General features: G+C 46.9%; 1 long non-coding RNA gene across 1 annotated transcript; it reads right to left on the reverse strand.

The window, feature by feature from the left end:
• Positions 1-428: 428 nt before the first annotated feature.
• Positions 429-7,144, reverse strand: LOC140693187 (uncharacterized). Its single transcript, XR_012068901.1, has 4 exons — positions 7,116-7,144; positions 5,495-5,731; positions 2,274-2,403; positions 429-676 (listed from the first exon to the last, which is right to left on the reverse strand). It is a non-coding gene; the product is annotated as an uncharacterized lncRNA (long non-coding RNA).
• Between the last annotated feature and the right edge of the window lie 5,713 nt (positions 7,145-12,857).

Raw genomic sequence — 12,857 nt, forward strand, 5'->3', positions numbered from 1 at the left:
AGATAGTATATAATACATATGTAGGTGTTTATATACATAATATATAATTCATGCACCTATATAACATATAACCCATAACAAATAATGTAAGATTATGATTAATGTATAATATAACAAGATTACATAACAATAATGATGTAATATTATCCATTGTATGTCTTGGTTCATGAAACATTCTCAACGTAGGTGACTGTCAGAGGTATTTATGTATTAAAATTAGTATTATAAGATACAGCTATGAACTTATCACCCAGCATCGTAACAGGAATATTGACAGTTACATACTGTGTCCTCTTTCCCTATCCTGCTCTTGGCCTCCTCTCACAGGAAGTAACCAGCATCCTGAATCCTGGCTTACCATTCTCTTGTGTTATTTTCACACACACAATGTTTAAGATCAGTTAAAACAAATGAACTGCAGGTACATGCAACGAAATGGATGAATCACACACTCTATGTAAAATTTAAAAAGTAAGCCGTAGAAGGTAGCCTATAGTGTGCTATGCTTTTAACTGGGTATATATATGTCAACTAAACTCACTAAATTAAGAACAACTACAGCTAGAGTCCAGGTGGGAGAGAGACAGATAAAAGGTGAGGTGAGCAGATTTGCTGCAGGTGAGCGAGTTCCTTTCCAGTAATATGTCATTCTCTCTGAAGCAGGAGGCAAGGCCATCTGCTGGGAGTCAGGGAAGAGACAGAGGGAAGCTTAGAGGTGTGCAGAGAGCAGAGAATGTTGACACGACTGAGTGATAAGCGGGGAAATGTGCTCACTAGAGAAATCCTGGAGGATTGCCTGGCAGTGGCAACATGGTGGGCATTGATTTGTAGTCTTAGAAATCTGTGCTGGGAGAGCCTGCTGCCTGCAGGCTCAGAACAAATAGAGCTGGGTGAACCGAGATGGAAGTCATCCTGGTGAGGAACTGAAAAGATCAAGGGTCAAGGGAGTTTTGTTTGTCATAAAGAGAGTGCTGACTGTGGATGCAGAGCTGGAAGTTGGGGAAGTGGAAGTAAGAGGAACGTGGACAGGCAGGAAAGCAGAGGAGTCAGTGCTTGATGCCCCAGTGAGGGTGAAAGAGGGCCAGGGAGGCTGGTGGAGAAGCAGCCGGATGGCTAGTGGTGGGCACTTCAAGGAGAGAGGCTTGACCCTGGAAGGAGACAAGCCCGGGTATGAACCTGGGGATAGGGTGAATGGGGGGTGGCTGGCTCAGGCTGAGGAGAAGAAGACCCTAAAATGATCATACTGGGTGGTGGAGGGAGAATCAACTTTGATGTTTTGATGGTAGGAGGTGAGGCAATACAGAGCTGGTGGTCCAGGTTCTCCTTACTGAGGCAGATGAGCAGGGAGGCTAGGGTGGCAGGCACTTCTAGGAAAGGATCTGGGATTTACAGTAGCTCCCAAGAGAGGAGGAGCAATGATCTGAAGGTGGAAAGTGAGCACAAGGAGGTCAACCGAGGCTCCTGATCAAACGGGGGTGTGTGAGGGGGCAAAGTGTCAACTCCAGAGATGGTTACCCAGGAAGCAGGGACCACGGGTGAAGTGAGGGGACACTCAGAGAAGAGAGGGAGGAAAGTCTTCTGGGTGTAGGGGGAAGAGAGGACCCAGGACAATGGAGCACAGAGTCACAGTGATGAGGATGGACTGGCTCTATGGTGACACTGAAGGGTTGGCTAGATCTTTGTCCTGAGGGCTTAGTTTGGGGGGACTACTGGCCTCATGAGGACTCCCCTCTCAGCAGCCTTCACAGAGGCTCTCGCTACTGAGAGCTGTGTGGCCACAACTGTTCCCGGAGGGGCTCTGCCTCCATCTTCTCTTATCAGACTTTCCTGCCCAGCCCCTGACTGCCAGCGAGGGAGCCTGGGCCTCGCAACTGCTTCCCGTGGAGGGACACCGGCTCCTCGGAGAAGCAGGCTGATCTTACTTTTCTCCATAACCCATGGCCTAGCAAAGGGCCAGCCCATGTGTGGGCCATGTAGGGGCTCGGATACTTACCGAACTAACTCAAAGCAGAATAATAACAGAGCTGGAGGAAGTGACCACTGAGCTCACAGAGTTCACTGCCCACACCCCCATTCTACAGATGAGGAAACAGAGACCAAGTGTTGAAGCAGCCTTGGCCAAGTTAACGCTGCTCTTAAATGCTGGCCTGTGTCGGGCATGCCAAGTGATGAGCTGCAGTGAAGGGGCTGAGAGGGGGCTCTGGGGCTTGACAGCTTGGGTTCAAGTCCCAGCTCTGCCATTTATTAGCCGTGTGATTAATGAATGTCCTTACCTTTAAAGTGGAACTCATAGTGGTGCCTACTCATTGGATTGTCGTGAACACAGCATTCCTGGAACAGCAGGACAGAGTTCTGTAAGGGTTTGATGTTGCTTTGGTTACTACTATTATCACCAAGTGAACCCTGTAATGAAGAACAAAGGCAGAAAGAATTTTTATTTTAAAGGGTTTTAAAATCCTCTGATGAATGATTCATTTCATCTATTCAAGTTTGCATTTGACCCTTATTAACAACTACACAATGGATGACTTTTGAGGCAATCTTGCTTCATGTCTTTTATTCTTACTTTCGACACAGGCTACTTAACAGGCAGCAGTTCCTTTTCCAGGAAGAGGGACAAAAAGTTAAAAATGACTCAGTGCCTCTCGGTCCCCAGTGAGTTGGTTGTGACCTGTCAACCCAGCTTTGGGGAAGTGCCCACTCCCCCTGGGCTCACTGAGCTGCCCCGCAGCCTCCAAGGGGAGCCGTACCCCCACACGAATCCAGTCTCTTGGTTCCTATCTTTGCTTCAGATCCCTCAAGGACTGTCCATGCTCCAGGGCCCCATCTGCCCCACCAACCTTGGCTGTTGGACTCCAGGACACTATCCTGGGTCTCAACCATCATCTGTTCCTATGACTGCCCGACTACTCTACATTTTGTCCTTCAAGTGTGGACTCCTGTGGCTCGACACACAGCAGGGGTCTCCCTGTCCTCCACCTTGGGTTACTGCATTGTCCTGCACGGTGCCTAGCGAAACCGTGTGGAGGCAGGAAGAATACAGAATAACAGGTGCTCAGAGGGGCTGCCTTTCCCACTGCAGGGGCCCTGGAGAGCTTTCTCCCAGCTGGTTATTCACAGGCGCTGAAGCTGTGGAATCTCGATCTCACCAATTTAAAGGGCATCATCACTAATTAAAAAAGCAATCATTTCTTCAGTAGCAAAAGGAGAAAAGACTTTGTGTTCCCCACCTCCAACTTTTTCCCTCCACCTTCAGATGTTTCTCATCTCTGGGCAAGGGTAGAAAGCAACTCACAGAATATTATTTTTCAATGTTTTTTCCCACTCTGAAGATTGCTTTCCCAGAACCGATGAAGGCTAGAATGGTTTAGCTTTCCTGGACTGAGTATTCAGAGGCCTGTGGGGGAGGGGAGAGGGGGAGGGGAGATAATTCAGTAATATTGAACCTAACAGAGACATTAAAAGTTTCTATTCTAAATAGAAAGGAAGCAGGATGCTATAGAAACAGGACAACCATAGTTGGAAATGCAATAACGAGTTACAAGAGAATAAACATAAAGATGTAAAAATGAAAAAGGACATCAAAATAAAAAAAGGTGGGAATGGAAGAGGGGAGCAAGAAAATATAGATTTTTTTCTTTCTTTTTTTTCTTTGTTATTCTTAGGATGTGTTGGAGCCTACGTGATTATCAGTCTAAAGGAAATAGATATAGTAATGGGTTGATATATTTGAAGAATAAGGTAACCACAAATCAAAAGCATACAATAAATTCACAAAAAAACCAAAAAGAAACAAAATCAAAATGGCTTAAAGACTTAAATATTAGACAAGACACTATAAACTTCTCACAAGGAAACATAGGCAAAACATTATTTGACACACATCTCAGCAATGTTTTCCTAGGGCAATCTAAGCAACCCAAGCAACAGAAATAAAAGGCAAAATAAATAAATGAGACCTAATTAAACTTATAAACTTCTGCACAGCAATAGAAACCATAAGTAAAACAAAACGACAACCTACGGAATGGGAGAAACTATTTGCAAAAGATGAGACTGATCATGGCTTAATTTCTAGACTATATAAATAGTTCATACAACTAAATAAGAAATAAATAAACAACCAAATCCAAAAATGGGCAGAACAACTAAACAAGCAATTCTCCAATGAAGACACACAAATGGCCAATAGACATATAAAAAAATGCTCAATATTGCTCAATTATCAGAGAAATGCAGCTCAAAACTACAATGTTATCATCTCACACCAGTCAAAATGGCCATCATTCAAAAGTCCACAAACCATAAATGCTGGAGAGGTGTGGGAAAAGGAAACCCTCCTACATTGTTGGTGGGAATGTAGTTTGGTGCAGCCACTGTGGAAAACAGTATGGAGATTCCTCAAAAGACAAAAAAAAAACAAAACACAAAACTTATCACCTAATCCAGCAATCCCACCCCTGGGCATATATACAGAGGGGACCTTAATTCCAAAAGATACCTGCACCTCAATGTTCACAGGAGCACTGTTTAAAATGGCCAAGACATAGAAGCAACCTAAACGTCCACTGACAGATGACTGGATAAAGATGTGGTATTTAGATATAACAGAATATTACTCAGTCATAACAAAGAAGGAAATAAGGCCATTTACAGCAACTTGGAGGGAACTGGAGATTATCTCACTAAGTGAAATAAGTCAGACAAAGACAAGTATCATATGATATCATTTATATGTGGAATTTAAAGAAAATGATACAAATAAACTTATTTATAAAACAAAAACAGACTCACAGACTTATAAAGCAAACAGGAGTTTGGGATTAACAGATACAAATTAGTATATGTAAAACAGACAAACGACAAGGATTCACTGTAGAACACAGGGAACAATATTCAGTTCTTGTAACCTATAATGGAAAAGAACCTGAAAAAGAAAAGACTATGTATATGTACAACTGAATCACTATGCTGTATACCTGAAACTAACAAAACATTGTAAATCAACCACATTTCAATTTTAAAAAATTGATAAGCTCTAAATATCTTTATTCAAAGAACATCTTGAAGTCTTCCCTCTTACAAAACTTAAAATGTGTAGCTTGAGCAGGACCAAATTATACTGGATGGGCAGTTACATACCTTCTCCAGCACGTGGCCCATGCTACACAAACATCGTGTTTTCCTACAGGTAAGAAAAGCCCTGAGTGCAGAGGGAGCGAGTCCTTCTGGGACAAGGTCTGTGGCAGTGGCCTCCTTGTCACCGCTCCATCTCACCAGGAGGCCAGGGTTTTCAGAGGTGAGGGGACATAGAGCTCATACACTTCAAATTGATTTCCCGAAAAATCTATGGAAAAACCAAATTCACCTGCAGTGTGGGAAATATGAGCAAGGCCCCTAAGCAGACTGACAAGACCAAAGTAAGATGGCCCGATGTTCAGATCGGAACCAGAACAACGACCACCTGGCCCCAGTTAAATGATCACCGCCTCACCTGCAATGAACTGCTCGTACTCAATGTCAGGGATGTTTCTGTTGAGACTTGGGAGGTCAAAGGAGTCGGACCAGGGAATCCAGACCTGGTTGATGTCGGGGCTCTGCCAGTGGTAGAGGTGGCCCCAGTACCGGCTCCTCCATCATCAGCAGGGCCTTCAGGAGGAAGGCAATGAGGATGCAGATGTTCGTACGGAGGCTGAAGCCCTCTGGAAGGTTGAAGTCACACAGAAGGTACCTGGCAGGGAGCAAAGGAGAGCAGGTCTTCAGGGCCAGGCCTTTTCACAGGAATCCCGGCTTAGATACAACAGATAAAATGGGAATCCCTGCACAGCCCATGGCCTAGACTCCAGACACATTCAGCAGCTTCTGGTTTGTAAAGTGGAGGCACTGCCCGCCCATTTCCATGTGGCCAATTACTTCAAGTCCGGGAGCAGTTGCGGAAGACATCTTGGCGTCCGTCTGACACCACTAAGCACCTGAGCACTCGTTCTCCAGGGGCTCTCATACTTCTTGTTCTACAGAACCCTATACACTCTTAACAATTACTGAGAACCCCAAAAGACTGCTATTTATGTGAGTTAAATCTATCAATATTTCCTGTGTTAGAAGTTGAATAAGAAGTTAGAAAAAGTGCATGAATTCACTTAAAAATATTAGTAGTCTGCTGTATGTTACCATTAATACTCTTAAACAAAATATAATTCTATTTTTCAAAACAAAAATCATTAGTGAGAAGAATAGCAGTGATTTTAATTTCTGCAAATCTCTTTTGGACTGGTGAGAGCTGAATTCTCCCATCTGCCTCTGCATTCCCTGTTTTTTGATATCACAGGCCAAGTTTTCCCTGGAAAACCCCACAGGGACACGGGAGAGCAAGAGTGTGCAAAAGGCAGGTGACATCCCGGCGTTTCTATGAAAATGGTCCTGCACCTCAGGGGCCTTGGATACACTTTGATAACTGCTGCCTTATCCTAGGTGAGACTCTTCTACACTAGAGCCAGGCAAGGGTCCTAGATTCTGTAATGAGTTACCGCCACCACACCCCTCCCTTCTCTGTGTGTTTCTCACAGCCTCCATTTCTGCAGATGAGGATGTAATCCTCATCCAGAGCCTCTAATCCCATAAGACTGCTAACTTCAAGAGAGAGGGTCCTATCTACCATCCCTACACCCCGCATAGTTTATTTTGAGTTAAGCCCTAGATAACTGCTTATCGGCACTGACCCTTGTGTCTTATTCCTGAGGTTGACTGAAGGAACCAACATCTGGAATGAACTGAAATTTCCCTGCAGATAAACAAGGCTGATAAATCACACCATTCCAACATCTGATTCTGGGGCTCTTCAAAACCCGGGTAAGGCCCCGCTTCATCTAAGATGGGTTCTCTGCCTGCCCTTCCCGGGGGGTTCTGAGAGGCCGAGGCCACTAAGGGAGACCCAGACTCGCGGCCCCAGCCCCAGGGCCTGAGGGGGAGGAAACCTTGAGGCTGTGCCCAAGCCCTGCCCCGCCCCGCCCCAAAACGCTCCCCGGCACCATAGACCTCCCCCGCCACCACCCCAACCCCGATCCCACCACGGTTGATGTCCACCGGCCCCGCCGACGGCGCGGACGTACATTTACCTTCTGTGGGACGCCGCCCCAGACAGGATGTCAGCCGCCTATTGACCAGGTCAGAACTAGTCGCCCGGCCAAGCAAGCCGCCAAGCCCAGCAGCAAGCACCGCCATGGTCCCTGGCAGCTACACACTTCCGGAGCCCGCTCCCCTCCCCAGAAGCGCACTGTGGCCCGTGCGGAGCGCGGCGCCTGTAACCATGGCAACGCCGCAGGGCCCTCCCCTATCGCTTGCGTCGTGCGTCCTCCCGAGTCTAGATGTGCGAGGGCAGAACTTGTGGAGCCAATGGGAGCCAGGGCACGGCCAGCACGGGGGTGGGGGGAGGCTTATGGGACAGCTGGGCGGGGCCGGGGAGGGCGGGGCCGCGCGGACATCCTCACCTGCAGGTGGCGCCGGCCAGAGGCTGGGGCGGTGCTGCCACCAGTGGGCGGGGCAAGGGGCAGCGAGGCTGCGGGGCAGATGGGCAACGGGGCAGCGGGGCGGGGGCACCCTCACCTGTCTGTGTGCGGGGCTCAGCCTGGGCTCCGGGGCCTCCCCTTGCACCGGACGTGGACCCAGGCTGCCGGTGGGCAAGATAGAGGACTGAGCCCAGGCACGCACGGCTGGCCAGTTAGGGCACCTGAAATGCAGATCCGCCAGGCCCGCTGCCGGCCTTGAATACGCGCTGCTAGGCAGTTTCCATGAAGACGGGATCTGTCATAAGAGGGGAGGTAGGGCTGGGGTGCCAGATGCCGGATTGGGTGCAGTCTCAGAGGAGAGACACTGTGAGAGAGCGCAGAGTGGCCCCTGTGTTGGCTGGGCTAAGAGTTTGGTTTATAGGGTGGGGGTGGTGTGTGCCTTGCTCTGTGGTCTCCCCAAGAACCCTCACTCCAGAGCAAGGGGCTCTGCTCCCCCCACACGTCACTGCACTCCCTGCCTTCCCCAGCACCACCTGGGGTGTTGTCATGCCAGGGCAGGGAAGGCCCAGTGAAGGGGCTCAATCAGGGGGAGGGGCCATTCTGTAGGGATGCTGGACCTGATAGCGATGCGGTGCTTCAGAACTCCCCTGGGATGGGTTTCTAGCCAGTGGGATGGAAGGGCCTCTCCTTCCTGGGGTGCAGTTGGGGAAGCTAGATCCATCATGAATGTCAGCCCTGAAAATGGAGGCTGCACTACATCCATTCCTGGAACGAAAAATCAGGCCCCTCTGGCCAAGGTGACTCAGAAAGTCATTCAGCAATGTTCGGGGTCCCCAGTTTAGGCTTTCAATTAGAGTTGAGCGGCTCAGGAGGCCAGAACCCTGTCCGTGGCTCCAAGAGTAGGCTTTCTGCTGGGGGACAGGATCCTCACATACACCTGTGTCTTTGTGGGTCACTCCTTTCTGACAAGCTTGGAGGCAGGGTGCAGTTGTGGGAAATCGTGTTTCCATGAGGAGAGGGCCACCAAGTGGTGGGGGCACAGGAGACAGTGAGAAAGAGTCCCGCAGCCTTTCTGGAATCAAAAAACTAGCAAATGTGGAAAAGTGCATAATTTGTTTTATTGAACAGGCTGCTTATGTACGTCTGGAGGGCCAGGTTCAAGGACTCTGTATCCCTCCCGGACAACAGCCTCAAGAGTAAAGCAGACAGAGTAGGAGGAGATGTGGGGTTTCTCCCAGGAATGAGGCAGAACAGGGATTTCTGCAGATTTGCAAGGAGACCCCGACCACTCAGCACGGCGTTACAACCCCACGTGACCCTTGTCGTGTTTGGGCTCTGGGTCTGGACTGATCATGTATTATTCCAGGTGAGTTCCAGAAACATAGAGCGTAGAGTTAGAGGGGCTGAGCTTGGAACCTGGTGTGGAGACAGAGGGTCCATTATCCTGTGTCCCCTCAGCCTAATCACTGTAGCTGAGTTCCAACACCACCCAGGCCCCCAGAGTGGCCGTGGAGGGAGAGAAGCCTGGTAGGTGACCCAGGGGTCCCACTGCTCTTCCCCTCCCTTATCTTTGTTCCCTTTCTCCCTGGAAGGTGTGGATTGTCTCATGTCATGGTGACAAGCCATCTCTCTTCTCTGTCAGGTGGGGTCCCCACCCCCACTCAGCCTTCTCTCTGCATGGATGCTGAAGGACCAGTCTCACTTGAAGTTCTGAGCTTGAGCAGTAAGTTGGAAACAAAGAAACCAATGGAAACAAAGAAACAAGTGATTGTGGCAAAGCTCCCCACCACAGAGAACCTGCCCTGAGTGTAAGGGAGGGTGTGGGCATGCCCATTTGTTTCCTGTCTCCCAGTGCTCTTCATTTTCTTATTGCAGACCTGCATGGTTACAATAAAATGATCTGCAAAACTGAAAATATTTACTCTCTGGGTTTTACAGAAAAGGCTGACCAGCCTCTGGTTCCCATACCGGTCAAGTGATTGGAGTACCTTTCCAGTTTGCAAACATCTGGGCAGACCCAGGTTTACAAAATTCTTTAAGAGTAGTTACGGAGTTTTGCTTCTAAACATTTTTTACTGCTGTATACTTCTGAGCTGAGGTTGTGCTGTGTAATTCTTAGCCGGGATTTTCTTAAACTGTTTCTCATTTCTTATACCAGACACCCCTAAATTCCAAGGGGAATGGGATGTTAAGGAAGCCATGGAGTTTAAGAAAAAGTTACAGATTTAATTTCCACATAAGCATTGATGTATCTCCATCCTAGGCAGTATCAGTTCTGTGGTATTGATAGGGGAACTAAATAGCAACCAAATTTATAGAAAATAGTGGGTCATTGGGTACACAAGTTCTTCTTTTCAACATTTTTGTAATGTTTACAGTTTAAGATGACCATTCCTGAGAAACAGGCAGCCTCTTAGAATGAAATAGCATTTTCCCTGAACCATATTCAATTTTTATTTTGTAGACAGCAGGAAGGGCAATTACACATCCAATACTTGGGGACCTCAAAGATAAAATGTAACTTTCTGAGAGCACACTCCCCCCTTCTCCCCCTGCTCTTTTCACTATCCCATTGTCCCTGAAGGCTCTTTCGTAACTCCTGCTCCTGACTCTAGTAGCTCTTCCTCCTCGTTCCTCAGCTGGTAAGTTTACTTTTCTACTTTGACCAAGCAAACTGAAGCCAACAGAAGGGAACTTTCACCAGCAACTCCCAGCACATCCTCTCGCCTTCTGATGTCTGTGACCTCACTCTCACTGCCCCACCTCTTATTACAGGTGACATCGAAAGCCAGATCATCCAAAAGTCTCCATGGGTGCCATCCATCCAATCTTCTCCAGGCTGTCACTCCCACATCCATCCTCTCAGTCACTACCTCATCTATTTTGTTCTCCTGCTAGTTGTCTCCTATCAGTATATAAAAGTCCATCCTCTTAAAAGAAAAAACAGCACTCCTTGACCCTAATTCGCCCCCACCAATTGCCACCCCATGTCTTTGCAGCAAATCTTTAATGAGTAGTTTAAACTCAATGTCTGCATATTCTCTTGAGCCATCCAATTTTGCACCCACTCTGGCTGTTCCCCTGATCCCTTGCTCTATGGAAACTGCTCTGTCAAGGCCATCAGTGACCCCACATTGCTAAATATAGTGGTCAGTTTTTAGTCTTCATCATGCGTGGCCCTTTGGCAGCATTTGACCCAGCTCTTCCATCACTCCTCCCCCGTGTTCCTGCTTTACTTGGCCTCCAGCCCATCGCTCTGCTTTTGATCCACTGGCTGGTCTTTTGCCAAAGTCTCCTCTTTTTTCCAAACATTTAATGCGAATGTGTCCCGGAGTTGGGTCCTGCGATACCTTTGGTGGAAGCAACCAGAACTGGAAATTGACATGTCCTCAATGTCTCGATTTGTCCAAAACTCCCTGATTGGCCATTTCCATTTGGAACTCTCTCCCTGATACTCATATTCTTTTTCTTTCATTCATCTTGCTTTCACATTCATACATGTGTTCTACTGAGTAAATTACTTTTCCAAATTTTGAATCAGTCCATACATATCATGTGAAATGCTCAGATCTCTATTATTTCCACTAAGATGCTCATTCTACCTTAGAACATTTCTGCATTTCTTTATTTATATTAATAAAGTGAATAGTATTTCTACAAGCCCCATAGTTAAACAGTGTGTTTGTTTGGGGCTGTTATGTAACATGAAATAATGATACATCAACATAGTCCTTTTTCATTTAATTTTATGTAGCACCAAGATGAGGTTTTTGCATTGAAGACCGGTTTTATTGAAATTTTACCTATGTTATGGACAGTCAGTTTATGTGAAAGCCCTCATTTCTCCCCTTTTCTGATATATTTTCCATTTGGCTATTATAACATATAACTTGGCATGAATAAAATTCCAAATTCATTCACATAATAAAATTAATACATTTAAATTATATTTTTAAAGTTAAAAAGAAAGAAAAAAAACCCCAGACTCCTCTACCTATTAGGAATTTTGGTAGCAATATCTTATAGACTCCTTAACCATGACATTGGAGAACTGAGCTGATTCTAGCCCCTTTCCACCTGCTCAACCCCATCTTGTCCTATCCCCTGTGGATGGAGAGGACATCCATCCCATTTTCCAGGTCCAGATGTTGGAACCATGTTCTTTCTCTCTCTTTCTCTTAAACACACACACACACACAGCAAATCCATCTTGTTAGAAAATTCTGGCTACTCTGTCTTCATTAACCACCTACTCCCTGTTCCCCACCCTCCTAGGAGCCACCTTCAGCCACTTCTTGGACACCAAATAGCCTCCTTCTTCCATCTTTGCTTTTCTACAATCTCATCCACACAGAGTCAGAGGGAGCCTATAAAAGCATACATTGAGGGGGTGGGTGTAGCTCAGTGATAGAGCCCATGCTTAGCATGCATGAGATCCTGGGTTCAAACCACAGCACCTTCATGAAAATAAATAAATTAACCTCCCCCCCAAAAAAACCAAAACACAAGCATAAATTGGACATCACCCATCCCATCAAAACTCACTTAAAGGGTCACCATTTCATTAGGATCCAAAGTCGCCCCAAAGTCTTCCAGGACACGGCGTGCTCTGCCTCTCCGCCCACACTCTCCCCCTCAGTCTGGGGGCCTCTGGCTCCGGCTCTTCCTTCTTCCTCCTGATCTATGCTGCTTCAAGTTCATTACTCTGTGAGATCTGCCAGAATTGCCTTGTTCCCTCCTGTCTGCCTCGCACCCCACCGCCATCACCTGAGTTTGCTCATATCACTCGTATTTTTCCCCAAGCTCTTGCTACCCCCAACATGCTGCCTGTTTCCTCTGCTAAAACTCTGAGCCCCCAGTGATGGGGAGTCGTGTCTATTTTGTTGAATAATAAAGCCCAAGAGCCTTGGGAACGGGTTTAGTTACTAGATTCCCATATGTAGTAGGAGCTTACACAGATTTGCTGAATGAATGCAGAGGTCCTGGTCCAATCTGATGGAGCACTTCTGTATCCTGCTCAAAGAATAACTCTCCTTTCCCCCTGAGAGGGGGTGACCACTTCCTTGGTGATCAAAGGCAAGGTCTATTTTCTTTATGCTGTTAACCTTAGGCGGGGAGACTGGGGGATCTTCATTTATATTTTAAAATTTGATTCACTCTGTAGTTTGTCTTCTGTCTATGTATTCTTTTGATAAACCATTTATGAGTGATCATTCTTCCATCAGATTGAACAGGATCCAGGGGGAATTACCAAGCCTGTTCCATCGGACATCCTGTGTGTCATGTCCTGTGACCCAGTGGATGCTCAGCACATAAGTGAACCGACAGGAGTGAGTGAAGAGATGGGAGCAT

The sequence above is a fragment of the Vicugna pacos genome, unplaced genomic scaffold, assembly GCF_048564905.1.
Source record: "Vicugna pacos unplaced genomic scaffold, VicPac4 scaffold_19, whole genome shotgun sequence".
Taxonomy (NCBI): domain Eukaryota; kingdom Metazoa; phylum Chordata; class Mammalia; order Artiodactyla; family Camelidae; genus Vicugna; species Vicugna pacos.